General features: G+C 45.6%; 1 pseudogene; it reads left to right on the top strand.

The window, feature by feature from the left end:
- LOC106591777 (ventricular zone-expressed PH domain-containing protein-like) overlaps positions 1–13272 on the top strand; it is a 203813-nt pseudogene that overhangs the window by 34447 nt on the left and 156094 nt on the right.

Raw genomic sequence — 13272 nt, forward strand, 5'->3', positions numbered from 1 at the left:
GGGGTGTGTCTCCAGGTTCATCTCTCTGTAGGTCAGGGCTCTGAGGGGACTCTTCTCCAGGTTCATCTCTCTGTAGGTCAGGGCTCTGTGGGGTGTGTCTCCAGGTTCATCTCTCTGTAGGTCAGGGCTCTGAGGGGACTCTTCTCCAGGTTCATCTCTCTGTAGGTCAGGGCTCTGAGGGGACTCTTCTCCAGGTTCATCTCTCTGTAGGTCAGGGCTCTGTGGGGACTCTTCTCCAGGTTCATCTCTCTGTAGGTCAGGGCTCTGTGGGGACTCTTCTCCAGGTTCATCTCTCTGTAGGTCAGGGCTCTGTGGGGTGTGTCTCCAGGTTCATCTCTCTGTAGGTCAGGGCTCTGAGGGGACTCTTCTCCAGGTTCATCTCTCTGTAGGTCAGGGCTCTGAGGGGACTCTTCTCCAGGTCCATCTCTCTGTAGGTCAGGGCTCTGTGGGGTGTGTCTCCAGGTTCATCTCTCTGTAGGTCAGGGCTCTGTGGGGACTCTTCTCCAGGTTCATCTCTCTGTAGGTCAGGGCTTTGTGGTGGAATGTGTGAGCATCACCTCCTTTTAGGTGGTTGTAGAATTGAAGGTCTATTTTCTGGATGTTGATAACTAGTGGATATAGTCCTCATTCTGCTCTGCATATTGTTTGGGATTTTTGCGTTGTACACAAAGTATATTTTTGAATTCTCTGTCTCTCTCTCTCTTCTCGCTGTCTCTCTCTCTCTCTTCTCCCTGTCTCTCTCTCTCTTCTCCCTGTCTCTCTCTCTTCTCCCTGTCTCTCCCTCCTACAGAACTACAGTCGTCCCCCAGTGATGGCTCTAGCAGTGCCGGTGGCAGTGAGGTTTCTACAGAGAGGCAACAGAGAGCTCAGTAGAAACATGTCCAGTTATCTCTCTCTGGCTGCCATGGCTAAGGCTGAACTACTGGCTGAACACACAGAGGCTATCACCTGCAGCGTGCTGGGAGGTAGGACACACACACACACACACACACACACACACACACACATACATACACTGAGTGTACAAAACATTAGGAACACCTTCCTAATATTGAGTTGCATCCCTCCTTTTTGCCCTCAGAACAGCCTCAATTCATCGGGGCATGGACTCCATAAGGTGTTGAAAGCGTTCCACAGGGATGCTGGCCCATGTTGACTCCAATGCTTCCCACAGTTGTGTCAAGTTGGCTGGATGTCCTTTGGGTGATGGACCGTTCTTGATACACACAGGAAACTGTTGAGTGTGAAAAACCCAGCAGCTTTGTAGTTCTTGACACACTCAAACCGGTGCGCCTGGCACCTACAACCATACCCTGTTCAAAGGCATTTACATATTTTGTCTTGCCCATTCACCCTCTGAATGGCACACAATCCATGTCTCAATTGTCTCAAGGCTTAAAATGGATTGAAGTGGATTTAACAAGTGACATCACTAAGGGATCATAACTTTCACCTGGTCAGTCTATGTCATGGAAAGAGCTAATGTTATGTACACTCGTTTAGAGCTCTGGTGTTTAGGGCTCTGGTGTCTAGGGCTCTGGTGTCTAGGGCCCTGGTGTCTAGGGCCCTGGTGTCTAGGGCCCTGTTGTCTAGGGCCCTGGTGTCTAGGGCCCTGGTGCCTAGGGCCCTGGTGCCTAGGGCTCTGGTGCCTAGGGCTCTGGTGTCTAGGGCCCTGGTGTCTAGGGCCCTGGTGTCTAGGGCCCTGGTGTCTAGGGCTCTGGTGTCTAGGGCCCTGATGCCTAGGGCTCTGGTGCCTAGGGCCCTGGTGCCTAGGGCCCTGGTGCCTATGGCCCTGGTGTCTAGGGCCCTGGTGTCTAGGGCCCTGGTGCCTAGGGCCCTGGTGCCTATGGCTCTGGTGTTTAGGGCTCTGGTGTTTAGGGCTCTGGTGCCTAGGGCCCTGGTGCCTAGGGCTCTGGTGCCTAGGGCCCTGGTGTCTAGGGCCCTGGTGTCTAGGGCCCTGGTGTCTAGGGCTCTGGTGTCTAGGGCCCTGATGCCTAGGGCTCTGGTGCCTAGGGCCCTGGTGCCTAGGGCCCTGGTGCCTATGGCCCTGGTGTCTAGGGCCCTGGTGTCTAGGGCCCTGGTGTCTAGGGCCCTGGTGTCTAGAGCTCTGGTGTCTAGGGCCCTGGTGTCTAGGGCTCTGGTGTCTAGGGCCCTGGTGTCTAGGGCTCTGGTGTCTAGAGCCCTGGTGTCTAGAGCCCTGGTGTCTAGGGCCCTGGTGTCTAGGGCTCTGGTGTCTAGGGCTCTGGTGTCTAGGGCCCTGGTGTCTAGGGCCCTGGTGTCTAGGGCCCTGTTGTCTAGGGCTCTGGTGTCTAGGGCCCTGGTGCCTAGGGCCCTGGTGCCTAGGGCTCTGGTGTCTAGGGCACTGGTGTCTAGGGCACTGGTGTCTAGGGCCCTGGTGTCTAGGGCTCTGGTGTCTAGGGCCCTGGTGCCTAGGGCCCTGGTGCCTAGGGCCCTGGTGCCTAGGGCCCTGGTGCCTAGGGCCCTGGTGTCTAGGGCCCTGGTGTCTAGGGCCCTGGTGTCTAGGGCCCTGGTGTCTAGGGCCCTGGTGTCTAGGGCTCTGGTGTCGTATAATAACCAAACACACACTCTATCCCACATCAACCAGAGTCCTCAGGATGTACTTCATTCCCAGCCCAATACTCATTTCAGTCATGATATGTGTTTAGTTGTTTCTATTCGGAAGTGCGTAATAAAATCTAATCAGAAGAGGCAGTTGAAAGAGACCAGTGTGTGTCTTGTCTGACTTGCCTTGTTTATTAAGGCCTTTCATTCTTCTGGCCAGACAGTATGTTATGTCTGACTTGCTTTGTTTAAGGCCTTTCATTCCTCAGGCCAGACAGAGCAGCATGGCTTCTAGCCTGCCTAGCTGAGGGATTACTCTTAAGAGGCCCTCAGATCTGTGGCTTAGGTTTACAAACCCACCCCTTGCTACAGCTGTCTTATGTGTTGGAGCTGGACAGGCTCAGGCTCTAAACAGGCTGTGTAGGCCGGGCCCCACTGCCCTGGACAGATAAGGATCTCCCAGCAGCGCTGTAGCCATTACTCCCTATATAAGACTCAGGAGAGAGAGTCAGGGAGGAGTGTGTGTGTGTGTGTGTGTGTGTGTGTGTGTGTGTGTGTGCATGCGCAGTAGAGGGCCAATGAAGGTTTTCATAAGGCCTCAAGAGATCCAGTCTAATTTAGACTGTGTTTGTGCAGGTTGATATGAATGTTTACATTAGACTTCTGGGTTGAGGTCAGTCAGTGGACTGAACTCCACTGATAAAACTAAAGAGGGACACTTAGAAATAAAGGTCGCATCTAGAACCTAAAAAGTTACTTCAGCTGTCCCCATAGGAGAAACCTTTGAATAACCCTTTTTGGTTCCACTTATAACTTTTTGGGTTCCATGTAGAACCTTTTCCATTACCGAAAAGGGTTCTACCTGGAACCATAAAGTGTTCTCCAATAGAACCAAAAAGGGTTATTCTATGTTGACAGCCGAAGAACCCTTTTGGAACCCTGTTTCTAAGAGTGTAGAGGTAAATTAGCAGTAGTAGCAGTAGTAGCAGTAGTAGCAGTAGTAGCAGTAGTAATAGCAGCAGCAGTAGTAGTAGTAATAGTAGTAGTAATAGCAGTAGTAGTAGTAGTAATAGCAGTAGTAGTAGTAGTAGTAGCAGTAGTATTAGTAGTAGTAGTAGTAGTAGTAGTAGTAGTAGTAGTAGTATTAGTATTAGTAGTAGTATTAGTATTAGTAATATTAGTATTATTAGTATTAGATGTAGTGGTGGTAATATTAGTAGTAGATGTAGTTGTAGTGGTGGTAATAGTAGTAGTAGTAGATGTAGTTGTAGTAGTAGATGTAGTTGTAGTAGATGTAGTAGATGTAGTTGTAGTGGTGGTAATAGTAGTAGTAGATGTAGTTGTAGTGGTGGTAATAGTAGTAGTGGATGTAGTAGTTGTAAATGTAGTAGTAGTAGTAGTTGTAGTGGTGGTAATAGTAGATGTAGTTGTAGTGGTGGTAGTAGTAGTAGTAGTAGTAGATGTAGTTGTAGTGGTGGTAATAGTAGTAGTAGATGTAGTAGTAGTAGTATTAGTAGTAGTATTAGTAGTAGTATTAGTATTAGTATTAGTAATATTAGTATTATTAGTATTAGATGTAGTGGTGGTAATATTAGTAGTAGATGTAGTTGTAGTGGTGGTAATAGTAGTAGTAGTAGATGTAGTTGTAGTAGTAGATGTAGTTGTAGTAGATGTAGTTGTAGTAGTAGATGTAGTTGTAGTGGTGGTAATAGTAGTAGTAGATGTAGTTGTAGTGGTGGTAATAGTAGTAGTGGATGTAGTAGTTGTAAATGTAGTAGTAGTAGTAGTTGTAGTGGTGGTAATAGTAGATGTAGTTGTAGTGGTGGTAGTAGTAGTAGTAGTAGTAGTAGATGTAGTTGTAGTGGTGGTAATAGTAGTAGTAGATGTAGTAGTAGTAGTAGTAGTAGATGTAGTTGTAGTGGTAGTAGTAGTAGTAGTAGTAGTAGTAGTAGTAGTAGTAGTAAATTTGTCCACAGCGATGTGAGAGACTGATCAACAACAACAGGAAGTGTTTGGTTGCAGTCATGGCAGCTAAGGGTTGCACAACCAGTTATTGAGTGTAAAGGAGCAATTACTTTTTCACACAGGGGAAATGGATGTTCCATAACTTTGTAAATCAAATAAAACAAATAAGTTTCCAATTGTTTTTGTTATTTGTAAAGTGAGGTTCCCTTTATATAATATTAGGTTTGTGTTGAAGATCTGATTACATTATATAAACAGACCACTATAGTGCCTGTGCCCACGAAAGCCAAGGTACTGTAACCTGTATAAATAACGGTCGCCCCGTAGCACTCACATATGTAGCCATAAAATGCTTTGATAGGCTGGTCATGGCTCACATCAACACCATCACCCCAGACACCCTGGATCCACTCCAATTCACATACCGCTCCAAAATATCCACAAATGACGTAGTTTCTATTGCACTCAAAACTGCCCATTCCCTCCTGGACAAGAGAAACACCTGTGTGAGAATGCTTTACAATGACTACAGCTCAACACCATTAGTGTCATAGACTGAAACACCATCATTAAGTTTGCTGACAACATGACAGTGGTAAGCCTGATCACCGACGACGATGAGACAACCTACAGGGAGGAGGTCACAGACCTGGCAGTGTGGTGCCAGGACAACAAGATAAAGAAGCTGATCGTGGACTACAGGAAACGGACAGCCTAGCATGCTCTCGTTCACATCGACGGTGTGCACCATTGAGAGCATCTTGACTGGCTACATCACCGCTTGGTATGGCAACTGCTTGACATCCGACTGCAAGGCGCTACAGAGGGTAGTGCGTACAGTCCAGTACATCACTGGGGCCGAGCTCCCTGCCATCCATGACCTCTATATCAGGTGGTGTCAGAAGATGGCCCTAAAAATGGTCAAAGACTCCAGCCACCCAAGTCGTAGACTCTTTTCTCTGCTACCGCACGACAAGCGGTACCGAGCCACCAAGTCTGTTCTCCAACAGGACCCAGAACAGCTTCTACCCCCAAGCCATAAGACTGATAAATAGTCATTTAAATAGTTTACCAAATACAGTGGCAAGAAATATTATGTGAACCCTTTGAAATTACCTGGTTTTCTGCATAAATTGTACCTAAAATTTGATCTGATCTTCAACTTCAAGTCACAACAATAGACAAACACAGTGTGCTGTATTTTTCTTGTCTATGTTGAATACATATTTTAAACATTCACAGTGTAGGTTGGAAAAAGTATGTGAACCCCTAGGCTAATGACTTCTCCAAAAGCTAATTGGAGTCAGGAGTCAGCTAAGCTAGAGTTGAATCAATGAGACGAGATTGGAGATGTTGGTTAGAGCTGCCCTGCACTATAAAAAACACTCACAAAATTTGAGTTTGCTATTTACAAGAAGCATTGCCTGATGTGAACCATGCCTCAAACAAAAGAGATCTCAGCAGGCCTAAGATTGAGAATTGTTGCCTTGCATAAAGCTGGAAAGTGTTACAAAAGTATCTCTAAAAGTCAGTCCACGGTATGACAAATTGTCTATAAATGGAGAAATTTCAGCACTGTTGCTACTCTCCCTGGGAGTGGCCATCTTGCAAAGATGACTGCAAGAGCACAGCGCAGAATGCTCAATGAGGTTAAGAAGAATCCTAGAGTGTTAGCTAAAGACTTACAGAAATCTCTGGAAGATGCTAACATCTCTGTTGATGAGTCTACAATACGTAAAACACTAAACAATAATGGTGTTCATGGGAGGACACCATGGAAGAAGCCACTGCTGTCCAAAAAAAACATTGCTGCGCGTCTGAAGTTCGCAAAAGAGCACCTGGATGTTATTCTGTGGACAGATGAAACTAAAGTTGTGTTGTTTGGAAGGAACACACAACACTGTGTGGAGAAAAAAAGGCACAGAGTTTCGAGTCAAGTCCAAGTCGAGTTGTCAAGTCAAGTCTCAAGTCAAGTTAAAAAAAAAATCTATACAAGCAATGACTTGTTCAACTACACATTTTTGTCTATGTATTGAGGCTGCCAGACCAGCCTTTTCATTACTTTGTATACAACATATTTTGATTATATAATAATGAATTTTAACAACAAAATCCAAATGCAATTTTCACATCAATTTCAAGTAATTTCATACCAAAAGACCAGTAGGCCTATGCTAGTAATTGAAGCCCCATTGCTGGTGAGCTTACAAGGTAAACACTTGATCTTGATCACCAAACAATATTTGGAGCTGAATATTTATTAATGTCAATCCTCTCTCCAAACAATTTGATATTTGCGCAGCATCCGATCCTATCAGCAATCTATTCGCTAGCTCAGTGGTTCTCAAACTTTTTCACCTGCGACCCCCCCCCCCCCCCCCAAAAAAAAAGGAGTGGTTCAAAGCTCGCGCCCCCCCCCCTTCCCCCTCGCGCGCACGTACAATCGCTGCGCAAATGTTGCCTGTCATTACAGCTGTAAACAGTGATGCATTTACATAGCGCAATACACAGAAATAAACTGCATTTTACACCTACGTTTTTGAGATGTAAGTCATTCATGTCATTCATCTTGTCACTCCTCTGGAGTCCAGGAAAACAGGATAATAAGGTCTGTATGGAGGTCGCAGGAGAAGGAAAGCAAGGTCTGTCTGCACCGTGCCTGTCACGTTGGAGGGCCGCCTGCCTGTAGGCTCGTTGCCAACTGGGTAGACCCTTTCTTCCTCACAAATATCGTAATAAATTCATGAGATTATATGTTAGGCCTACATCTTCATCCCGTAATATTCCATTTGATTTGTTTAACCAGGCAAGTCAGTTAAGAAAAAATTTGATGAGTACCTTAGACCGCTGCGCCACTCAGGAGCCAGTGTGATGTTACAGCTATCTTCAGACATATAGCCAGTAGCCACCTTACCAAGGGCAATCTGAAATATGAAAATTATCAATCAAATCGGCAGGTAGCCTAACTTTATTGTTCTGGCAAAGATGGGTACTTAGTAGATTGCTAAACTGTATGTCACACCCTGATCTGTTTCACTTGTCTTTGTCTCCACCCCCCTCCAGGTGTCGTCCATCTTCCCCATTATCCCCTGTGTATTTATACCTGTGTTCTCTGTTTGTCGGTTGCCAGTTTGTCTTGTTTGTCAAGTCAACGAGCATTTTTGTTCTCAGCTCCTGCTTTTCCCAGTCTCTCCTTTTCAAATCAAATCAAATCAAATGTTATTTGTCACATACACATGGTTAGCAGATGTTAATGCGAGTGTAGTGAAATGCTTGTGCTTCTAGTTCCAACCATGCAGTAATATCTAACAAGTAATATAACCTAACAATTTCACAACAACTACCTTATACACACAAGTGTAAAGGAATGAATACGAATATGTACATACAACTATATGAATGAGTGATGGCCGAACAGCATAGGCAAGATGCAGTAGATGGTATAGAGTACAGTATATACATATGAGATGAGCAATGTAGGGTATGTAAAAAACAAAATGCTGCATAGTTTCCTAGGAACGCGAAGCGAGGCGGCCATCTCTGTCGGCGCTGGATGTTTCTTCCCCTCTCCTGGTTTTTAACCCTTGCCTGTGTTGACTGTGCCCTCCTGCCTGACCACTCTGCCTGACCCTGACCCTGAGCCTGCCTGCCGACCGGTACCGTTGCCCACCTCTGGTTTACTGACCCCTGCCTGCCTTGACCTGTCTTTTGCTTGCTCCTGTTGGATAATCAAACCATTGTTAATTCGACGTGTATGCATCTGGGTCTTACCTTCATACCTAGTACTGTATATATGTAGATCACTTTTACATGGATAACATAAACGTAGGCTTGCAGTCAAAACCGGAGAAAATAAAAACAAGTGCTTTCTGAACACTAATCTGGATATTCACGCACGCCTTTGTGCGCTAATGCTGATCGCTGTTCATTGGTCAACAATCAAGACACGCAACATGTTGGTTCTGAAGCACAGATGAGATGTTTAATTAGACAATGATTTGGTGCAATACCGTGGGCCTATGCCTGAAATCAGATCAAATCGCTATAAGTATAAGATGCATGTAGCCAATTTAAAATATGTATGAAAAATTCCCATTCAGTTTCGTACTCGCGACCCCACAAAACCTTCTCCCCTTCCCTCTGTTTGGCCCCCCAGTCCGCTGTAGCTCAACCAACTTCTATTAATTGACAGTTTGCTACTCCAGGGCCAAGTGTGCATTTCACGAGCCAATCTGTTTCATGTTTTTTTTTGCAATCTGCGATGCTGCTGTTACACGTCTCTGGCTGCGTGTCATCAGTCTCTAGTCGAGTCCTGAGTCTTGAGGCTCCAAGTTCAAGTCAAGTCTCAAGTTATTTTATTTTCTGTCAAGTCGAGTCTGAAGTCATCAACTTTGAGGCTCGAGGTCATGTGCCTAGGCACTTCATTATGTTGCTTCCTCCAGGATCCCAGTTAGAGCGCCTCGTTACCCTCTTAAACATGCTTCGACATCGTTAGTGGTTTACCCCAGGGTGATCTGTTTGGCCCCCCAGTCCGGACTGTCATTAGTGTTGCTCGTTAGGGATCTGTTTGGCCCCCCAGTCCGGACTGTCGTTAGTGTTGCTCGTTAGGGATCTGTTTGGCCCCCCAGTCCGGACTATCGTTAGTGTTGCTCGTTAGGGATCTGTTTGGCCCCCCAGTCCGGACTGTCGTTAGTGTTGCTCGTTAGGGATCTGTTTGGCCCCTCAGTCCGGACTGTCGTTAGTGTTGCTCGTTAGGGATCTGTTTGGCCCCCCAGTCCGGACTGTCGTTAGTGTTGCTCGTTAGGGATCTGTTTGGCCCCCCAGTCCGGACTGTCATTAGTGTTGCTCGTTAGGGATCTGTTTGGCCCCCCAGTCCGGACTGTCATTAGTGTTGCTCGTTAGGGATCTGTTTGGCCCCCCAGTCCGGACTGTCATTAGTGTTGCTCGTTAGGGATCTGTTTGGCCCCCAGTCCGGACTGTCTTTAGTGTTGCTCGTTAGGGATCTGTTTGGCCCCCCAGTCCGGACTGTCGTTAGTGTTGCTCGTTAGGGATCTGTTTGGCCCCCCAGTCCGGACTGTCGTTAGTGTTGCTCGTTAGGGATCTGTTTGGCCCCCCAGTCCGGACTGTCATTAGTGTTGCTTGTTAGGGATCTGTTTGGCCCCCCGGTCCTGAAACCCTCCAGACTGATTAATAGAACTGCTGGTAGAGGTTACCACAGAGGATCTAGTAGTCTGTGTGGGTCTGTGTGTTGTGGGTCTGTGTGTGTGTGTGTGTTGTGGGTCTGTGTGTGTGCGTGTTGCGGGTCTGTGTTGTGTGCGTGTTGCGGGTCTGTGTTGTGTGTGTGTGTGTGTGTTGTCATACAGGTCTAATGCGGCAGGGTGTGAGTAGTCTACTACAGGGGAAGAGAGCCTTCTAACAGGGCCTTTCCTAGAAGGACTAATGCATTTCTGAAAGTGCCTTCAGGAGCATACCTACAGTATGTCTGGCCCCGTCCTGGCCCCGTCCTGGCCCCATCCTGGCCCCCTTCTCTCCAACCTCCACGACCCATCATATGAAATCAAGCACTCAGGGTTAGCCGTTTGTTTATCCTGTAAATTATCCTGGATTAGGTGAACATGTGTGTGTTGTGTGGGTGCGTGTGCGTGTGTGTGTGTGTGTGCGTGTGTGTGAATAGCTCACACACTTCATGACCCGCACGGTCAGCTAACACTTCACACACATTGTGTGTTTGTGTTACTCACCTCATCCAGTTTTAGTGTGTGGCGGCCACCTGGGTGATGCAGTGCACTGCGGCCCTTCTGTGAACACCATTTTGGAAATCACCATTTTGGAAATCACCATTTTGGAAATCACCATTTTGTGAACACTCATCACATAATCAGTTACTGCCGTGCTAAGGTAAATGACTGTTCAGTATAAACATATCCCCTCTTATCGAAGCTTTCCAACTGTTTTGTGTTCTCACATACACACACAGTTACATGACAGCGTATTGGGAAATGGCTGTCACTCCCCAGTTAATACTGGCATGGTTAAATGTCATGTTTTATTGGTTTGAGGTGCCATCTGCTGCGAAACAGTGTTGATGATTTACTGTGTAATGTCTCTGTTTAAGGCATCATTCCTTATGTCAAGTTCAATTTTCATTTTATCAACTGTTGTATGTTGTACTTTTTGGCACATCCACCGGGTACTTGTGTGCTTTGTTACTGTGGAGAAAGGAAGGGGGGGGTGAGGTGGGGGGGGGTCAGTCATAAGATCTTAGCCCAGTTGAATTCTGTAGCGTCACTTGAGACAGCGTTTTCCACCACCATCAACGAAACAGCAAATGATGGTATTTCTCGTTGCAGAGTGATGCTGCATCCCTCCAATAGAGTTCCAGACACACTGAAGCTGTTATGCGTTTCCTTTATTTTGGCAGTTACCTGCAGCAGATAATGATCTAGCACTGTGTGTGTGTGTGTGTGTGTGTGTGTGTGATCCACATGTGTACAGTATATGTGTTTTTCAACCTCTCCGTTGGCTAGCAGTGGGGCAGGCACAGTGTTAAGGTTTTACAGGCAACTACAGTAAACCCCACAGGACTACCTCATTAAGGTTTTACAGGCAACTACAGTAAACCCCACAGGACTACCTCATTAAGGTTTTACAGGCAACTACAGTAAACCCCACAGGGGCCTACCTCATTAAGGTTTTACAGGCAACTACAGTAAACCCCCCAGGGGCCTACCTCATTAAGGTTTTACAGGCAACTACAGTAAACCCCACAAGGGCCTACCTCATTAAGGTTTTACAGGCAACTACAGTAAACCCCACAGGACTACCTCATTAAGGTTTTACAGGCAACTACAGTAAACCCCACAGGACTACCTCATTAAGGTTTTACAGGCAACTACAGTAAACCCCACAGGACTACCTCATTAAGGTTTTACAGGCAACTACAGTAAACCCCACAGGACTACCTCATTAAGGTTTTACAGGCAACTACAGTAAACCCCACAGGACTACCTCATTAAGGTTTTACAGGCAACTACAGTAAACCCCACAGAGGTCTACCTCATTAAGGTTTTACAGGCAACTACAGTAAACCCCACAAGGGCCTACCTCATTAAGGTTTTACAGGCAACTACAGTAAACCCCACAGGGGCCTACCTCATTAAGGTTTTACAGGCAACTACAGCAAAGCACCACAGGACTACCTCATTAAGGTTTTACAGGCAACTACAGTAAACCCCACAGGGGCCTACCTCATTAAGGTTTTACAGGCAACTACAGTAAACCCCACAGGACTACCTCATTAAGGTTTTACAGGCAACTACAGTAAACCCCACAGGGGCCTACCTCATTAAGGTTTTACAGGCAACTACAGTAAACCCCACAGGACTACCTCATTAAGGTTTTACAGGCAACTACAGTAAACCCCACAGGACTACCTCATTAAGGTTTTACAGGCAACTACAGTAAACCCCACAGGACTACCTCATTAAGGTTTTACAGGCAACTACAGTAAACCCCACAGGGGTCTACCTCATTAAGGTTTTACAGGCAACTACAGTAAACCCCCCAGGGGCCTACCTCATTATCAGATACAGAATATTTTCACACCCCTTGATGTTTTCCACATGTTGTTGTGTTACAGACTGAATTTAAAATGGATTTAATTGAGATTTGTTGTCTGCTGGCCTACACACAATACCCCATAATGTCAAAGTGGAATTATGTTTTTAGGAATTTTTTACAAATTAATTAAAAATGTTAAGCTGAAATGTCTTGAGTCAATAAGGATTCAACCCCTTTATGGCAAGCCTACATAAGTTCAGCAGTAAACATGTGATTAACAAGTCACATAATAAGTTGCATGGACTCACTCTGTGTGCAATAATAGAGTTTAACATGATTTTTTAAAGACTATCCTCATCTCTGTACCCCACACATACAATTATCTGTAAGGTCCCTCAGTCGTGCAATGAATTTTAAACACAGAGTAATCCATAACGACCAGGAAGGTTTTCCAATGCCTCGCTAAGAAGGCCACCTATTGGTAGATGGGTCAAAATAAAATAAAAAACCGACACTGAAAATTACTTTGGATGGTGTATCAATACAAAGATACAGGCGTCCTTCCTAACTCAGTTACCGGAGAGGAAGGAAACCGCTCAGGGTTTTCACCATGAGGCCAACGGTGACTTTAAAACAGTTACAGAGTTTAATGGCTGTGATAAGAGAAAACTGAGGATGGATCAACAACATGGTAGTTACTCCACAATACTAACCTAAATGACAGAGTGAAAAGAAGGAAGCTTGTACAGAATACAAATATTCCAAAACATGCATCCTGTCCAGAATACAAAGTGTTATGTTTTGGGGAAATCCAATACAACACATTACTGAGTACCACTCCCCATATTTTCAAGCATAGTGGTGGCTGCATTTTGTTATGGGTATGCTTGTAATTGTTAAGGACTGGGGAGTTTTTCAGGATAAAAAATACATTTAATGGACCTATGCACAGGCAAAATCCTAAAGGAAAACCTGGTTCAGTCTGCTTTCCACCAGACACTGGGAGATGAATTCACCTTTCAGCAAGACAATAACCTAAAATACAAGGCTAACTCTACAGTTGCTCACCAAGAGTTGCTCACCAAGAAGACAGTGAATGTTCCTGAGTGGCCGAGTTACAGTTTTGACTTAAATCTACTTAAAAATCAATGGCAAGACCTGAAAATTGTCTTCTAACAATGATCA

This window comes from Salmo salar, chromosome ssa09 (assembly GCF_905237065.1).
Source record: "Salmo salar chromosome ssa09, Ssal_v3.1, whole genome shotgun sequence".
Lineage (NCBI taxonomy): Eukaryota > Metazoa > Chordata > Actinopteri > Salmoniformes > Salmonidae > Salmo > Salmo salar.